This window comes from Coenobita brevimanus, chromosome 46, assembly GCF_032717465.1.
Source record: "Coenobita brevimanus isolate Jiangsu-jjx chromosome 46, ASM3271746v2, whole genome shotgun sequence".
Classification (NCBI taxonomy): domain Eukaryota; kingdom Metazoa; phylum Arthropoda; class Malacostraca; order Decapoda; family Coenobitidae; genus Coenobita; species Coenobita brevimanus.
In genome coordinates, this window is record NC_136999.1 from 55,484,275 (window position 1) to 55,501,810 (window position 17,536).

At 43.1% G+C, this 17,536-nt stretch overlaps 1 protein-coding gene across 1 annotated transcript in view; it reads left to right on the forward strand.

Annotated features, from left to right (window-relative positions):
* The first annotated feature begins 1,324 nt into the window (after positions 1-1,324).
* The window catches only part of Mettl5 (Methyltransferase like 5), a 31,806-nt gene continuing 15,594 nt past the window's right edge, over positions 1,325-17,536 (forward strand). Inside the window, exon 1 of the mRNA XM_080271583.1 lies at positions 1,325-1,389. The gene's annotated coding sequence lies outside the window, so the exon portion shown is untranslated. The remainder of the gene's footprint in view (positions 1,390-17,536) is intronic.

The following is a 17,536-nucleotide window of genomic DNA, read 5'->3' on the forward strand; positions in this document are numbered from 1 at the left end:
CGAACCAACAATGATAAGCCTGGAAGCATATTATGAGCCTGGTCTCAGGCTCACTAGCCTTCCACACAGGTGTTTATCAGTGAATAACTCTTTGGCTCTCCTTTTGGTCCTCCTCTATAAACAGGAGTGATATAGGCTTATTTAAAAAGTGCATTTGCAACGATTAAGTATTTAGTAAAAACAGCAGTAGAAGGTGAGGTATGTATATTGTCAAATGGAACTTTCAAGATAACATGGTTGTACGAAGCTGCAAATTGTCCTTAAAATTGTTTAAAATGCCGTAAAAAGGGGTCAAATCTCGTAATTGTTTTTGAGTGAAACTATAATTTTTACAAAATTTTCTTGTAAAAATCTGTTCCCTCATTGTTTTTTAACACGAAAAATTCAACAGGAAATGGTAATTTACCGCCGTGAAAACTGTCATAAAAGCAGTGCCAACCAAGTGTCGTAATGTGCTGTGCCTGCCACTATAACGCGTATTTAACTGGTCAATGTAAACAAGTGTATTGTCATTATTTACCTTACATAATTAGAAACAAGATATTTTTCTTACCTGTGAAATGTAATGCCGTCTTTCTTCGATGAATTCCTGTGTCCATTTTTGCAGCCGTAAGCGGCACAGTGAACCATGGCACTATAATATTTTCGGTCTCATCGGCTGATTTCAAAGGGTGTGGGTGTCAGGCCAGGCTGGGTGGTTAAACATGGCAGCCACTGCCACTACACCAGCGCCCTCCTCGCGGCGGACACTTTAACTACGTGTTACGCGGCGTTACTCATGAGATAACTCTTCCTTACTATAGAGCTTCAGTCTAATCCTTCTCGCCCTAACAGTTTTACGGAGGAATAAAGACTAAATAACCGGATCAAAATTATCAGTTGGGACATGACTGTCCAAAGCTAGGCATCAACACCGAGAGTGACCCACACAGGGCCACAGGCTCGGAGTCAGGACTTTCATAGGTCAATGCAAAGGTGGCTCTGCTTTTGTTTGCCCCAAATACTTAATGACTGCTGCATGAGTTTTAAATTTACCAGAGTTGAAGCTGTAAGCACGGTGCCGTAGATGGCGGATAACCTCAGAAAGTCACAGTTATTATGCGATTGGCATGGAGTAGTATGTATGCGTGTGGAGTTGTACTGAACGAACTGAGGTTGGTCCTTTCGATGGAGTATGGCTTCACAACCCAACAATAGAGGTAGGTAGTGAAACTTAGAAGATGGTGCATTTATCTTTAGTAATGGGAAAGCCAGCACCATCATACATATGGCTGGAGTGAGTAGACCCAGGCAGTGGCCAGGAACCAAACTCGAGAACCCTTGCAGTGGTTCTACCTACTGTGCTGCAGCAGCCGGGTCCAAGCCTACCCCCTTACACTACACAATCAGGTAGCAGTGTAGGTGGTGGTAGTGCTGCACCTTCTGTTGGTGGTGCACAGGGTGGTGGTCCTACTGGCACAAATCTTGTATTACACCTGCCTTTGGAGTTGGCACTGTAAATTATCCTACAGCGGATAATTTAAATGAGTTAACTGACAGCCCTCCAAAAAACCACAAACAAGTTTTATAATTTAAAAAGGTGAGGTAGGATTTTGTAATGTCAGTGGCATTTTTAACTGTTGTTATATTTCATTTTCTACTTGAATATAACTTAGATGTATTTGGAGTTGCTGAAACTTGGCCAATATCTGAGGTTCCTGACTATTTTGTTTCTATCAACCGATACAACATTGTTCGTACTAATACCCAAGGCAGCACTGGCAAACATGGAGACTGTGTCTGTGTGAAAAACAGTGTAAACTTTGTCTCTCTGGATGTCACCTGTACAGTAGTAGCTAATGTTTGTGTTATTCATTTAATAGATTTTAACTTGTACTGTATGTAGTGCTGGTATTTCACCCACTTTCCAACAGCCATCCTGAAAGTTACTCTAGTTGAATTCTTCTTAAAGTTCTGTCCGTCTAAGGAAGTACTGTACTGATCTTGGGAGACTTTAATTTACCGTACCTCTGATAGACTGGCAACACAGTGAGCACATGTCCAGGAGTTATCTTCATCTTCATCAACTATTCATGGACTGTTTCATATCTTTGGGTCTTCATCAGTAGGTATTGATTCCAGCGTTTGCACACTCTGGTAATATCTTGGATTTCGTCGTAACTTCTGAAAGTGATAGGGTGGGAGATGTAGAAGTCCTGGGTAGTTTTCCTAGTTCTGGTCATTGTACTTTAATCCTTCAATATTATTTAACTGGTGTTGAAGTCGGCTTCAACTGTCAGGTTAAATACTCATGGCATCAATGTCCAGGGTGACTTGGAGGTGATTTGTTTGTGGCCACCCCAAACGGCATTGAGGCGTCTGGCAATAGATAGATAGATAGATAGATCGATGTACTGTAAATACGATAGGATAAATTTGCTTTTACAGGACATTGGCTGGAATTTTGAATTTCAAGATACCTCTGTGGACTTTATGTTCTCTAAACTTTAGTTTACTTTGCCCCACATTGTCAGCCAATATGTACCAGCTGCCTCTGGCCCATATGATAAACATATAACTCTAGATCCTCTCCCAAGTTTTTCAAGACAAGACGAAAAAATGCTTGGCTAGCATACAAGCAGAGTCAAATTCCTCATGTGGAAGACACACCCCACAGGCCCTTCTTGCATTGGAGCAATATAATCACAACAGTGATAAGTACCACAACCATCTTGTGTACATCCAAATAGATTTTGAGAGATCCTTGATTGGTAAAATAAAATATTCTTCCAAATTTCTATATCAGTACGATAGAAGCAAAAAAGTTGGTGTACCATCTGTAGGTCCTGGCAAGCTGGATAATGGTGATTTAATTGCTTCTGTGGTAAAATGACAGAGCTAGCCTATTTGCAGACAACTTCTGTTTTGTTTATACAACCCATGAGTTAGTGCCCTCTTCCCACACCAATTACCGTATCTGATGATACTATCAGTTATGTAACTGTTTCTCTTGATGATGTGGGGAAGAGGCCGGCCACCCTGGACACTAACACCAGCATGGGCCCTGATGGACTACACCCTTGTCTCCTCAAGTTGTGCTCAATCTTGGCCACCCCTGTACACATAATATTTCAGCGATCTTTAGCACAGGGCAGATTACTTGAAGATTGGAAATGATCTGAAATTATTCCAGTATTCAAGGCAGGGTCTCATTATGCTCCCCTAAACTACAGGCCATTCAGTCTTACCACAGTCTGCTGCAAAACTTTGGTAAGAATTATAGCTACGGTAATGCTTTGTGTGAATTCCTTGATTCTAACAAAATTATGTCCAAGGACCAATATGGATTTTGTTAGAGTGGAACAGTCGATGATCAACTCATACTAGTGAACAGTGATGTAACTCTGTGGCTAGACTCAGATTATGTTGGTGATGTAATTCTGTTTGATTTCAGCAAGGCCTTTGATGTTTTTAGTCACAATGGCCTCACTGACAAACTGGGACTGTTGTGGGCTGGTGTTTCCTTGCGTAACTGGATCTCGAACTTCTAGATTGGCCGAACCATGAAGGTGTCAGTGGCAGACATTTGCAGTTCCTCTAGAGAGGTGCTAAGCAGTGTCCTGTGCCTTTTGTCATTTACATCAATCACCTGCTGTCGTACAATAGATCGGTGTGTAAATTCTTTGCTGATGATCTTAAGCCATAGCAACCTGAAGATACACCATCATTTTACCTCCTTCTCAGCTGTGGATGTAAACTTACATAAAAAAGACACAGTATATATAGACTTTGTATACGGGGTAGCTGAGCCATTGGGTTTGAGCTTCAGTCCCAGCAAGTGCTGGATACTGTGATGCCAGCGAGGCACTGTTGACTGGACTGCTGTAGGCTTTCTTCAGTATTATCATCTACATACTGTGCTTCAGACCTAACCATGGTAGACAGTCACAAGGATCTGGGAATCCTAGTTTATAACTCATTAAAGTTTCGTGACCACACAAAAACCACAGTCAGTAAAGCAGCAGGATTTGCTAACAACATACATAGATGCACACTTTGTTTTGAAGTGATTTCATGACAGCCCTCGACAAAACTTATATTAGACCTCTGCAAGAGTTTGGGTCCTTAATCTGAAACACTTGCTACTTAGGTGACTTAAGACTTCTTGAATCAGTAGCGTGTCATTGGATGAAACAGATAGAATTCCTCTCAGAACTAAGTTATGCTGATTATCTGAAGACTTAATATATACCATATTTTGTGCACGGCAGGCTGCTTAGAGCTGACCTTATAAAATGTTGAAGACTCTTCCATAACCTGGGGGGCGCGGTAGCACAGTGGTAGCGCGCTGGACTTGTGATCGGGGGATTGCAAGTTCGAGCCTCGCCCGGGCTGCCGTGCCGGGAGGGGTAGCTCCCTCCTGTAACCCTAGCGGGGCTATATAGTCCAATACAGGGCTTAGCTCGGGGGAACTCCATTTCTCCCATTTCTTCCATAACCTGTCTGTCGTTGACCTATTGGAGCTCTTCATTATCTCTCCATTAACTAGCACTAGAGGTCATAGGTTTAAAATAGCCAAACCCCACACACATCATCAGAATGCAGACATGGATTTTTTAATGTAAGGTGCATTGATCATTGGAATTCTTTGCTTGACAGTGTTGTCAGCACTTATACAAGTGAATCTTTCAAAAGGGGTGTTCACCTGTTCCTTGGAGATGCATTACCTTATTCTCTTATACTGTACTGACAGATACAGTACACACAGCAAACACCATACAATACAGTATACTCTATTACCAGTACCCTACTACCAACCTGTACAATTCTAGTAATACAATTTCACGATTCTTATACCTTGACTTATGTAAACAGTTTGCATATGACACACATTTCCACCCATTATACATAGTAGTACAGTACCGTGCAGTACAGTAGCTACTTTCATTGTTCATTAGTCGGCTGGCATTTCAGGAGCTCTGGCCTGCCTGCCTGTATTGTCTTGACATTAGAACCTGACTGTTGAATCTTGGGGTAGCCAACCAGGTGAGAATATATTTGTAGTAAGTTGTCAATCTCTTCAGTACCGGTACTTATTAAGTGACTCAATATACTGGATTAAAATCTCTGAAGGAAACAGTTGTGATCCAGTGGTATGACTAGTGAATTTTTGGATGATTATGGATTGCTTCCTCTCACAGATGTTGGTAGATTCATAGAGAGGGGATGAGTCAGTGCAAATGCTTCATTTAGTGCTGTGATTAACAGATAAGGAGTGGAAGGGATTCTCTAGTTGCTAGCTCCATCTTGTGTTGCATCATAAAAATTTGATTAGATTACAGTAGGTGAAGTTTGAGTACTGGCAATGTACAGACGTGATAAAAATAACATGGTGCTGAAGAATCCCAGATTATTATCAATAATATGTCTGCCTTGGATGCCTGCAGCATCATGTTTACATATGATCTTGGTGACTGGTTGCGGGCAACCTCACTTAACCTAAGACCCCATCCCCCATAATTTTAACCACCAAGGATTATCAGTAAACCTAACTTAGAAAGCCCTCCAATACCTATCAGGCTAAAACTTTTTATCTAACCTATCGTAATCAACCTGTGACCTATCCATTTCAGTCTAATATTCAGATCAAAGAACTTGATTCACTCTCCTGACATATTGCTGCCCTAGTATCGTCATACATACTTATTGGCAGCTTTCAACAGTTTCATGTGTACTCCATTTAGTGCTTCAATACCTTTCACATTTGTAATGTGTCTAATCTGTTATATAATTTCATCAGATCCATTAAGGCTGCATACAACTTCTTTCTATCTATCTATCTGTTGCCAGACATCTTAATCCCGTAAGGGGTGGCCACAGACAAATCGCCTCCATGTCACTCGGTTCCCTGCCATTTCACTGTCCTGCTCCCAGCTCACACTTCCTTCTGTCATATCTCTCCACTCCATCTTTCCATCTCATCCTTGGCCTTCCCCTCTCTCTTCCCCCTTCCACCTCACTCACATACACTTCTCATTAGTATCTCACTCTCCATCCGTCTCCAATGAGACGGCGAATGAAGAAATCAGAAATTTGAAGCGTGAAAATGTTGAATTGAGGAGGAAACTAGAAGAGAGTACTAATAAAACAGAGAAGGTGAGTAGTGTATTAGAAGAACATAAGGCAAAGTGGGCACACGCAGAAGAAGAACAGAAAGAAGTGGTCAGCTTAAGAGAAATCATCCAGGAAGAAAGGGAAATGAACAAGAAAAAGATGGAAGAAAATGTAGTGAAAATACTGAAGAAAAAAAAGAAAATAGTGAGAGAAACTGTAGAAAGGAACAGATGCGTGGTAATATTTGGAAACAGGGAGGAGGAAGAAAAGGTTAAGATTCGTGAGACTTGAGAGAGACACAAACCTGGTGAGAGGTATATTAGGCAAAATTGACCCCGAAGGAGACAAGTGGGTAAAAGAAATTGAGGAAGTAAGGAGGATAGGGCCTTATAGGAAAGGGGAAACAAGACCAATGAGAGTCAAGTTGACATCAAAAAGTGTAGTAAATGATATACAGTACTCAAAATGACCTGGAAATTAAGCAAAGAGGCTGGAATGGAAAATATTATAATAAGAAAAGATTTAAATGAAGAAGAAAGAGAAGTTTTAAAATCATTGAAGGATCAAGCAAAGGGAAAAAATAAGAGGAGAGAGGAAGAATGTAATACTTTTTTTTGGAGAGTATTGGATATGAAAGTAAGGAAATGGTATATAAGGAAATAGAAGCGAAGGAAATTAAGGGGGATAGCTGTGAAAGATTAGAAATTGAGGAAGTGGTACTGATGGAGAGAAGAGGGTATGAAAAACATGAAAAATAATTTAAAGGCGATATACACTAATATTGATGGTTTAATATCGGCCAGGCTTGAAATGAATGATTTCTTGAGAGAATATGAACCTGATGTCATGTGCTTTGTTAGAGACCAAATTAAGAGAGGATATTGATGTTCATTTGGGAGATGGTAAATACAGTCTGTGGAGAAGAGACCGAAAAGAAAAAACGGGAGGAGGAGTGATGATAGCAGTGAAGAACAACATAAATGTAGATACCGTGGAAATGGGAGAAGGCAGGGCTGAAGTGATATATATGAAATTAGAAACTGGAGAGAAAGTCGAGAGAGATATGGCAGCAGTATATGTTCCCCCTAAGACGAGAGCATGGAATGATGATGAATACCAGGAGATGTTGTCAGATATGGCTAGCTATGTACAAAAAATAATTGAGAAAAGCAATAATATAATTTTGGTGGGTGACTTTAACTGTAAAGAGGTGAACTGGGAGGAATGGGACTCAGGAGGCAGCGAGGACTCGTGGGGCACTATATTATTAAATATAATAATGAATAATGTGATGACGCAATGGGTCAGAGAAGAGACAGTTCCGAGGTGAGGGCACACCAGCAAGGTTAGATTTACTGTTTACCAAAGAACCCGATGTAATAGAATCATTGAAATATTTCTGTCCTTTAGGAAAAAGTGATCATGAGGTCATTGAGTTCCAGGTGATAATAGGGAACGTCGAGCCAAGAGACGAGCTTCATAGACAGGGAAGATACAACTTTGGGAAAGCTAATTTCACAGGACTGAGAAACTTTTTTGAAAATGTGGATTGGAGAAAATTCAGAGAAACAAGAGATATACAAAGGAAGTGGGATATCTTTCTAGACCTCTACAATTTGGGAGTGGAAAAATTTGTACCAAGAGTAAGAGGGAAAGAAAACAGGAAAAAGGAGTGGTTTAATAGAAGGTGTATGATTGCAAAAAAAGAAAGAGATAAGGCATGGAACAACTGGAGAAAGGGAGGTAACGACAGAACAAAGGAAGAATATAAAAGAACTAGAAATGATTACACAAGAATACTTAGAGAAGAAGAAAGGAATTTTGAAAACGGTATAATAGACAAATGCAAGGATGAACCCAAACTGTTCTATAGATTTGTTAATGGCAAATTGAAACAAGTCAAGAGTGAGAGCAGTGGAAATGAGTTATTTAAGAGGAGCCTGTGGAGTCACATGGAGAGACAGGCTGACGAATGAGGATATAAAGGAGCGTTGTGGTGTGGATGTGGATGTGATAGGAAGCGTTATGAGGAACACACTTAGGTGGTTTGGCCATGTGGAGAGGATGGAGGGTGAAAGACTGACGAAGAGAGTGTATGTGAGTGAGGTGGAGGGGGGGGAGGGAGGGGGAGGCCGAGGATGAGATGGAGGGATGGGGTGGAGAGGTATATGAGAGAGAGGAGTGTGAGTTGGAAGCAGGGCAGTGAAATGGCGGAGGACACGGCAACTTGGAGGCGATTTGTTTGTGGCCACCCCAAACGGGATTGAGGCATCTGGCAATAGATAGATAGATAGATAGATAGAAATTGAAACAAAGGGAAGGAATTACTAAATTGAAAGTAGAAGGAGAGGTCTATAAAGATGCAGCAATGGAAGCCGAAATAATGAACAAATGTTTCCAATCAGTTTTCACTAATGAAAAAGAGTTTGTGGAAGGGGAGGGAGTGACTAGAAATGTACCGGTGATAAAAGATATAAAAGTGGAGGTACAGGAAGTGTACAAATTATTGGAAACTCAAGATGTAAGGAAAGCCCCAGAACCTGATGGAATTTCTAATTGGGTACTGAAGGACTGGAAGAGGGGAAAGTCCCACAAGAATGGAAGAGGACAAATGTGGTACCAATTTATAAGGGAGGAAACAAGGAAGAACCCCTGAATTATAGACCAGTGTCCCTAACCAGCATGGTCGCAAAATTGTGCGAGAGAATCCTGAAAGACAGATGGGTAAAATATCTAGAAGAGATGAATATTTTGGTTGAATGTCAGTTTGGATTCAGATGTGGAAGGTCATGTGTTTCTAACTTGTTGAACTTTTACTCAAGAGCGATTGACGTGGTACAGGAGAGAGATGGTTGGATGGATTGTGTGTACTTAGACTTAGAGAAGGCCTTTGACAAAGTACCTCATAAGAGACTAATGTGGAAACTAGAATATATAGGAGGACTGAAGGGGAACCTCCTGGAATGGATGAGAGACTTTTTGAGAGACAGACAAATGAGGACAGTAATAAAGGATAGGATGTCTGGATGGAGGGAAGTAACAAGTGGAGTTTCCCAAGGCTCGGTGTTGACGCCAGTAATGTTCCTGATTTACGTAAATGATATGGTAGATGGAGTGAACAGTTATGCAAGTCTGTTTGCTTATGATGTAAAGATCTTGAGGAAGGTAGAGGTTGAGGAGGATTGTAAAATGCTGCAGGAGGATCTGGATAGGATACATGATTGGAGCCGGATGTGAGAAATGAAATTTAATGTAAATACAGTAATCCCTCTAATATCCGGACGCCCAATAACCGAACATCCCCACTAACCGAACCTTATCGTCCTGGGATCAAACATTCCCAAAATGGTCCGAAAATCCAAAAAAATTGGAAAAAAAATCGATTTTTTGCCGTCCGTAATTTGAACTTGCCGCGCGCGCCGCGTGAGAGCATTGTTTTGGTTCGTCATTCCTCCGACGTCCGATAGAGCGCCGCTGCATCCTCCCCACTTCCCGCCTGTCTCTCACCGCGACAAGACCTACGCTCTTCGTCATGGCTGCCCACGTGCTCGCTTTTGTGGTGGTGCCGTACTTGCTGCAAGGCCTCCTGCTGCTCTCTGCCCTACTCTTAGTGTGTGTGATGATGGCCCCGCCTCCTGAGAAAAGGAAGAGAGTGGTGTTGACTCTGGAGAAGAAACGGGAGATATTGGAGAAGGTTGATGCGGGTTGGTCTTCCTCTCGCATTCTCCGCGAGTTCAACCTGGCCTGGTCGACTTTGTTTGATATCAAGCGTTCCCGAGACAAGCTCATGCAGTACACGGCTGACTTCTCGTCGAGAAGCAAACCCAACGTGGAGAGGAAGGTTATGTTTACTCCCAAGTATGCAGAGATCGACCGCTCCACATTGATTTGGTATCGACAGCAACGTGCAGCTGGTGTGATGGTACGTGGAACGGAGCTGAAGGCTGCTGCTGAGAAGTTTGCAAGGCTTCACGACGCCCTAGACTTCAAGGCATCCGAGGGTTGGCTCTTCGCGTTCAAGTTGTGACATGGCCTTACTAACCGTAAAGCACATGGCGAAGCATTGGACGCTAACGAGGATGGAGTGGACGAGTTTCGGCACAAGGTGAAAGGCTTGATCGACAGGGAGGGCCTCACTCTCGGTCAAGTCTATAACGCTGACGAAACTGGCCTATTCTATCGCTCGGTGCCAACGAACACTCTCTCGCCGATGAGACGGAGAAGCGTGTACCTGGCCGCAAGCTTTCTAAGGAACGGATATCTGCTTTGTGTTGTGCCAATGCTAACGGCATGCACCGGCTTAAGCCCGTTATTGTTGGCCGTGCAAAGCAGCCTCGGTGCCTTCGTGGGGTGATGGATGTCCTTCCTGTCGTATGGTACCATTCTTTGAAAGCATGGTTCACAGCTGTGATTTTCAAAGACTGGTTTCACCATCACTCAAGGAGGTCATACATTACCAGACGAAGACACTGGGAATTCCTCGCGACCAGGTAAAGGCTCTCCTTCTCTCGACAATGCACCTGCCCACCCGTGCGACAAGGACTTGGTTGCTGAGAATGGCCGTTTTAGGTGCATGTTTCTGCCACCTAATACGACTGCTCTCATTCAACCAATGGACCAAGGAGTGATCGTGGCAACAAAGCGCCTGTACCGTCGGAAGTTCCTGGACGAGGTGATGGTGGTTCTCGAGGACGAGGACGAGCGCAGGGAAGGACGTGACACTCGAGGCAAGCGGACTTTGGAAAACCTTCGCTCGCCTACAACATCAAGTCTGCGCTGTACAACTGGGCTAGTGCATGGAAGGAAGTCCCTGTGAAAACTCTTGAAAATGGTTGGTCTCGTCTGCTTCTCGGAACAGATGTGGAGTACGAGTTCCTAGGGTTTGACGTGGATGACTTCCATGCACGGCTACGTACGCACGGCGACGATGTTGATGTGGACGATGTTCGTGAGTGGTTGGACGACGACGAGGGCGATCCTGGGTATCAGACGTTGTCTGATATCGAGATCGCGTCTTCGGTTGCTGGTGTCAGTCCCGAACTTGAAGATTCCGACGACGAAGGCGATGATGATGCAGACTCCGCCCAGCAGGACACTACTCCAGCCATCCCCAAGCTGAGCGCACTCCGGGAACATCTAGAGTTCGTCCTAGACTACCTGGAACACCTGGACTGCGACAGGGAGATGGGGCCCTTGGGACTCGTGGAGGAAGTGCGTGCTTTCCGGCAGCGCATCATCAATCGCCAGAATCGTCGGTCCTTGCGTCAGTCAACGATTGACAGTTTTTTCAGGCCCGTGACCCCCGCTGTGCCAAGCCCTGGTTCCACTCCGTTGCCTCCCAAGACAGGCCCTCATGCTCCGAGCCACAGCCCAGCACATCAGCTACAGTGGAGTCACCGCTCGACGTGAGTTTGCGGCTGTCTTCAGAGTCTTCTGTAGTCGGTACGCCATCACCACTACCCACCGATGCACCCCTTGGACGCCTGCCAGTGATACTCTCGGCTCTGACAGTGAATAAACAGCAAGAACTTCTCCACAAGACCACACGGGAATTTTGAGTGTTGTGCAGTGAAAAAAACGGTGTGTGGTGTTAAGGTTTTCAAGTTGGGAGAAAAGACTAAGTAGAAAAGAAATTTAACGTAACTAACCTTCTTTGTTTTGGCTTTGGAAACTTAAAATAACTTGGGAAAAGTTAATGTGCAACACTTAAATTTAATGGAACATTATTTGGACTAAAGTGAACACTGTGAAAGAACGGACTTCTGTGTGTTAGTGACTAAGTTCAGTGCAAGACTTCAGGAAGAGTGTAGTGCAAGTGCTTCAGGAAATCGTTCTTACTGTCAGAGTCCGAGAGGAGGCGGTTATTCATCGAGGTGGCCAGGGACTTGCTGTAAGTAGCCAAAATGTTTCATGTTGTACTATTTTCCATACTATATTTACCAGAATGTTTCATATTGTATTTTTTCCCATACTATACTTACCAGAAAGTGTCATACTGTACTTCTTTCCATACTAAACTTACCTCATGCATGTGCAGTAGGAATGTGTTTTTCAGAGTTCGGTTAGGTTCGGTTAGGTTAGGTTCGGTTAGAGTCCATAAGTACCAGAATGTTTATTAATGTATGAACATACTTCTAAACCCACATTTTATGTGTCTATTGCATTTATTTCAGTCATTTATGTGCCTTATTGGTGTGATTTGGGTGTTAAATAGGTGCTATGCATGTCCGGAGGGAGTTGTATAGGTGTTTCTCTGTGTTAGGGTCCGTAAGTACAAGTCCATAAGCTGGGGCCCAATATCCGGACAAAACCAATATCCGAACCTACCGATGGCTCTATTGATCCGGATATTGGAGTGATTACTGTATATGTAAAATATTGGAAATGGGTAAAAGTACCAGGAGCCCATCAATGAATTATTTGTTGGGTAATGAATTAATCACTAAAATGAGAGAAGAGAAAGACTTAGGAGTGCTGGTCCAAGATAGTTTGTCACCTGAAAAGCTCATTAATAAGATAGTTAGAGAGACTTATAAACTCCTGACTAACATAAGAGTAGCATTTCATTATATAGATGATGAGATGATGAAAAAATTGATAGTGGCCATGATCCGCCCCAGGTTAGAATATGCAGCGGTAGTGTGGTCCCTGCACAAAAAGAATGATATAAACAAGATTGAGAGAATACAAAGAACAGCAACCAAAATGGTCCTCAGTCTGACAGACCTGTCATACAGAGAGAGGCTGGAAAAGCTGGATTTGCCTTCCGTAGAGGAAAGGAGAAAGAGGGGAGACATGATTGCAGTGTTCAGGACCATGGTGGGAGTAGATAAAATTGACCGAGAAGATCTGTTTTTATGGGATAAGAGAGCAACAAGAGGACACGGAATGAAGTTGAAAAAGTCAAGCTGCTTGAAGGATATCAGGAAATATAGCTTTCCTTACAGAAGTGCTTGAAGGATATCAAGAACTATAGCTTTCCTTACAGAAGTATAGATTTATGGAATAGCCTGGACAAAGAGATCATCCAGTCTAAAAACTTAAACGAGTTTAAAGCTAAATTTGACTTACTGAGAACAGCAATGGAAACCCACGAGCATAGCATATTTCGTGTGTATCTCAATTAGGTATATTGGGTAATTACATAAGTATTAGGTATATTGGGTAATTACATAAGTATTAGGTATATTGGATAAATACATGGCAAAACCACCTCAGTACCACCAATAAGTACAGTCAAACTGTAATGGGCAGTTTTAAATCTTCTTTCCCCCCTGGGGGTAGGTTTTTTTTTTCAAGAATACTCCCCCAGTATCCCTGCTTGTCGTAAAAGGTGACTAAAAGGGTTGGCGGAGGGTTAGTGCCCCTCCCCTGGAAAGCAACTAACTAAAAAAACAAACAAGAAGCCACGGACAAGGACTGACCAAACGATGACGACCCAGGACCGGAGAAAGGACTTGGTAATGGCTACGTGGAATGTAAGAGGAGCGAATGATGAGGTGAAAGAGAGAGAGATTGTCCAGGTGCTTGAGGGTGCGAAAGTGGATGTATGTGGAATAACTGAAACAAAATGGAGAGGAGAAAGTGTGAGAGAATGGGAGTATGGATGGGGTATATGTGCAGAAGTAGGTGAGAATGAGAGGGCAAAGGAAGGAGTATGTATAGCTGTGAGTAAAAGATGGAAGAAGAGCATAAGACAGTATGGATCAGTTGGGTCAAGGATTGTGTGGGTAAAGTTGAAAGTTGGAATACAAATGTGGGCGATCGTGTGTGTGTATGCGCCAACGCAAGATCGTGCTAGAAGAGTGAGAGAAGAGTTCTGGACAAATGCAGAAGTGTGCATGGAAAAGTTTGGAAGGAATGAGGGAGTGTTTTTGATCGGTGATATGAATGGTAAAGTTGGGAATGTGAAGGTGGATGGAATAGTTGGTGAGTGGGGTGTACCTGCTGAGATAGATGAGAATGGGAGTGCATTAGTGGACATTTGTGCTGGGAGGGGGTTGGTGATAGCCAATACCCTCTTCAGGCATAAAATGATCCACAGGTATACATGGCGAGTGATGAGAAGGGTGGGTGGTGAACTGAATGAAAGGAAGGCAATGATTGATTATGTGTGTGTGGATGAAAGGATGCGAAGATGTGTAATGGATGCAAGTGCTTATAGAGGTTGGGGGAGTGGACTTTCTGACCTCTACTTGGTGGTGGCCAGAATTAGGATTCAAGTAAGAGGGAGGAATAGAAGAAGGGAAAGACGGGAGGAAGGAGTATTTGCAAGGAGAGTGGAAAGGTTACAAGAGGATGAGAAAAAGGCAGAGTATAAGAGAGAGGTGGAGGAACGATTGGGCAAATATGAATTGGAGCGGATGGGAGACGTGGAAGGTGTGTGTAGGATATTTACAGAAGAAATATGTGCAGCATGTTATGTGGTGTGTGGAAGGAAGAGAAGACGGATGGGGGGTGCAAGGAACAGCGTGGTGGACTAAAGAGGTGAGACAGGCTGTGGCACAAGAGAAGAAAGCATACAATGAATGGATGAGAAATAGGGGCTTGGAAGAAGTTGAGAGGCGGAAGAGAGAGTTCTATGTAGAAAGAAAGAGAGAGGTGAAAAGATTAGTAAGAGAGAGTAAGAAGACAGTGGATGAGGAATTTGAGTGTAAAGTGGAGGGACTGTAAGAAAATGTTCTGGAAAGAGGTGAAAAGAGTAAGACAGGGTGGAAGTGAAGTTAGCAGGGGAGTGAAAGATAAAAATGGTAGATTACTAGTGGAGAAGGGAGAAAAAGTGAGCAGATGGAGAGAACACTTTTTGGAATTGTTGAACATAGAGGATGGAAGTAATGCGAGTATAAGTTGCTGGGGAATGGCTGGGAGAATGAGGGAGGTGAGAAGACAGGAAGAAATCAGTAGGATAGAAGTTGTGGAAGCAATGAAGAAAGTTAAATTGGGGAAAGCCCCAGGAATTGATGGAGTGTGTGGTGAAATGCTGAAGCATGGGGGAGAGATAGTAGTAGAATGGATGTGGAAGATGTGCAGATTGGCCTGGGAGGAAGGTAGAGTCCCGGAGGATTGGAAGTCAGGTATAATTATTCCCTTGTACAAAGGAAAAGGGGAAAAAAAAGTGTGTGGTAATCATAGGGGCATTTGTCTTCTTAGTATAATAGGAAAAGTGTATGGTAGGATACTTATTGACAGAGTTAGAGAAAGAACAGAGAAATTAGTTGGAGAAGAACAGGGAGGCTTTAGGAAGGGAAGAGGTTGTGTAGATCAGATATTCATTCTTAGATCTTCAGTGGAAAAGTTTCTAGAGAAGGGAAAGAAGTTGTATGCGGCTTTCATGGATTTGGAGAAAGCATATGACAGGGTGGATAGACAAAGATTGTGGAAAGTGTTAAGAATATATGGAGTAGATGGGAAGTTCAATGCTGTGAAGAGTATGTATGATGGTGCGAAGGCTGCAGTGGGTGTGGATGGTGAACTAATTGAATTTTTCTCTTTGAAAGTTGGGTTGAAACAGGGATGTGTCATGTCTCCATGGTTGTTCAATCTGTACATGGATGGGGTAATAAAAGAGGTACAAGGTAGGGTAGTGGATGTTGGAGTGGCCCTGGTGAGAGAGGATAGTGTTTGGAAACTCCCTGTACTGTTGTTTGCAGATGATACTGTGTTGTTGAGTGAAGACAAAGGGGAGCTGCAAGGCTTGGTGGATGAGTTTGGGAGAGTGTGTAAGAAATGGAATCTAAAGGAGAATGTAGGGAAGAGTAAAGTGATGGTCTTTGAGAGAGGTGAAGTTAGTGATTGTACAGCCAGGTTAGATGGTGAGGAATTGGAAAATGTGAGTACATTTAAGTACTTAGGTAGTGTGATGAGTAAGGATTGAGGTTTGGAGGGTGAAGTGCTTGAAAGAGTACAGCAGGGAAGGAAGGTTGCTGGTTCTTTGAAAGCAGTGATAAGAAACAGGGAAGTGAGCATGGAAGTGAAAAAGTTACTACATGACAGTATTGTGATACCAACTCTAACGTATGGAAGTGAAGCTTGGACATTGTTGGAAGGACACAAGTCAAGAGTGAGAGCAGTGGAAATGAGTTATTTAAGAGGAGCCTGTGGAGTCACATGGAGAGACAGGCTGACGAATGAGGATATAAAGGAGCATTGTGGTGTGGATGTGGATGTGAGGAACACACTGAGGTGGTTTGGCCATGTGGAGAGGATTTTTTTTTTTTTTTATGCGAGGAAGAAGGAACCAAAGGCCATGAGCCCGCAGTAACAGTTCCCTCCAAGAGAAAAACAAAATACAACAGAGAGCCAAATTCAAGATCCGATCCTTTTGAGATGCCTGGACACACTACGTTTGAAAGACTGGAGATCATAGGCAGCAGGAAATACAGACAGAGGGAGACAGTTCCAGAGCTGACCTGTTGCATAAATGAAAGACTGGGAGTAACGGTTAACTCTTGCATTAGAGAGTTGGACAGAAAAGGGATGAGAGTTTGCTGCCAGACGGGTGCTACGCGCCCGTCGAAGAGGTGGAGGAATGCAAGCAGACAGTTCAGATGAGCAGTGACCATTAAAGTAGCGATAGAAAAGAGATAAAGATGCAACAGTGCGGCGAAGAGACAGAGGTTGAAGGGAGTCAGTAAGAGGAGGAGAGTTAATGAGACGAAAAGCCTTTGCCTCCACCCTATTGAGAAGAGCTGTATGTGGGGAGCCTCCCCACACATGAGAGTTGTACTCCACACAGGGGTGGATAAAACCCCTGTATAGAGTCAACAATTGTGCTGGGGTAAAGAAAGAGCGGAGTCGGCTTAGCACACCCAATCTCTTGGAAGCAGATTTTACAAGAGATGCAATATGATCTTTCCAAGATAAGTCCCGAGTAAATGAAACCCCAAGCATGTTCAAGGATGATGCAGGATTAAGCTGAATATTATTAAACATTAGAGGGTATACTGAGGAAGATTTTGTCGGGTTGATAGGTGTAAGAACTGAGTCTTAGATGCATTAAAGACAACCATATTATTTTTACCCCAGTCAGAGATATGAGCCAAGTCAGACATTAGGTGTGCCATAGCCTCATCCCTTGTTTGTTGAAGTAACTGTTGAGATGGGCGTTATGGAACCGAATGGAAAGGTGAAGGGTGGAGTCATCAGCGTATGAGTGGATAGGGTTAGATGTACAGCTTAGAAGATCATTGATGAATAAAAGGAAGAGAATTGGTGATAGGACAGAGCCCTGAGGAACACCACTGTTGATAGATCTAGGAGAAGAACGATGGCCGTCTACAACAGCGGCTTTAGAACGACCAGAAAGGAAGCTAGCGATGAAGGCACAGATAGAAGGATAGAAACCGTAGGAGGGCAGTTTGGAAATTAAAGATTTATGCCAGACTCGATTGAAAGCCTTTGAGATGTCAAGTGCAATGGCAAAGCTTTCGCCAAAGTCCCGAAA